The sequence below is a fragment of the Dipodomys spectabilis genome, unplaced genomic scaffold (genome assembly GCF_019054845.1).
Source record: "Dipodomys spectabilis isolate Male_0828 unplaced genomic scaffold, ASM1905484v1 ptg001120l, whole genome shotgun sequence".
NCBI classification, from domain to species: Eukaryota; Metazoa; Chordata; class Mammalia; order Rodentia; family Heteromyidae; genus Dipodomys; species Dipodomys spectabilis.
Genome location: NW_024871797.1, coordinates 18,528 through 20,367, shown reverse-complemented (window position 1 = coordinate 20,367; position 1,840 = coordinate 18,528). Strand labels below are relative to the sequence as shown.

The 1,840-nt window shown below is 32.7% G+C and overlaps 1 pseudogene; it reads right to left on the bottom strand.

The window, feature by feature from the left end:
- Positions 1–286: 286 nt before the first annotated feature.
- On the bottom strand, positions 287–386 carry LOC122102963 (annotated as a pseudogene).
- Positions 387–1,840: the final 1,454 nt, after the last annotated feature.

Genomic DNA, 1,840 nt, shown 5'->3' with positions numbered 1-1,840 from the left:
TCATTTTTAAATGTGTTATTTCAGATAGCATTCCATATAGAAACAGTTTAACATTCCTTTTTTTCCTAGGTCCTTATAGTATGTTATTTCTTTGTAATAAAATGACGATGTTATCTAATTTCAAACGTTTTGTAAAGATTATGCTATGTAAAGGCCTTTCTAAGGTGAGGATTTAATACACTGATGTCAAACTAACTTTTAGTTCAATTAATTACATGTATTGTTACATTTTTATTTTTGTAATCATTTTTAATAACTGTTTTTCATTTCTTGCATCTGAAGAATGAAAAATATGGCATACTTCACAAATTTTCATATCATCCTTGTACAAGTGCCATGTTAATTTCTATATTGTTGTAATTTGGGTAAACGTGCTGCTGAAGCATGTCATATCCTGTAAATTTACATAGTTAATGATGCAGTCTTTATAAAGGCATATATCCTTGGTTGACTGTTTGTAACCAGGAAAACTTATTGTTCCCAAAATGCTATTGATCTTAATTCTCTAAAATTCTGTGTATATTGGAAAACTTACATTGTTTGGTCAATTGCTCACATTTGCAATTTTTTTTTGTCAATGACTATTTTAAGTCTTTTTCAATTAAATTTGATCATAGTTTGAATCCTTTATAGCTAGATCCAAAGGTGATGGCTTTTCAAGTACTTATTTATCAACTGAGTTAGCTTTGTGGAGCTAATGGATTCAAAATAAGCCTTGCTTAAGAGCTACTTCTAAACTTCTGCAGCTTAAAATTTCATAAATGAGGTCTTACTGGCACAAATGTCTACCTGACCCTTCACTCTTCTTCCATGTAGCAACAGACCAACCAGAATATCTTACCCTGACAGCATAGATTTCCTTTTTGGAACAAAACTAATCTTAGTTAAGAGGGATTATAGAGAAATGAACAGTTAAGACAGAATCGTTTAGACTAGAAGGTATTTTATCAAAATATAATTGTTTGTTATACCTAACATTTTAAAAGTAGCTAAAGACAAGAAAGTGAAAATAAATTCATATGCATGATTACCTAATGTCCTGGCCAGGATACCATCCAACAAGGCAGGAATTTACACTACTGCCTTTCTTTCACCAAATATTTTCATAGGTACAAGAGAAGTCTATATGTTTCTCCTTGATATTAGGCCTTAAATTGGTAATGGTTTAATCACAGTGTTTCCTCTTGCCTCTAGGCTGTAAATCTACAAATGGTAAAGCTTTAGGTCCAACTCTACCAAACACTGAGGTAGAAATAATGGAATAATACTTTAAAACACAGTTGCCTTTGATACCCTAACCACAACAGAACATTGCAAAACATGTGCCTTTTTCTTATATTATATATAGTTATATATTTTATATTTATACGTGCTGATATTTTATTTCACACAGTGAAGCTTACTAGAATTAATTGATAATTTGACAAATAAATAGATATATATTACAATAAATAGATTGGAATATAAATAATTGTGTTTAGAATATATATTAATATATGACCGGGCGCTGGTGGCTCACGCCTATAATCCTAGCTACTCAGGAGGCTGAGATCTGAGGATCACGGTTCAAAGCCAGCCTGGGCAGGAGAGACCGTGAGACTCCTATGTCCAATAAACCACTAGAAAACCAGAAGTAGCGCTGTAGCTCAAGTGGTAGAGCGCTAGCCTTGAGCTGAATAGCTGAGGGACAGCGCCCAGGCCCAGAGTTCAAGCCCCACGGCCAACCAAAAAAAAAAAAAGAATATATATTAGTATATGAAAAGTATCAATGCAATGTCTTCGGTATAAACATTGTAAGTGTTCTTGGTCTTCAGAATTCACATAGTTAAAAAAAATTGTT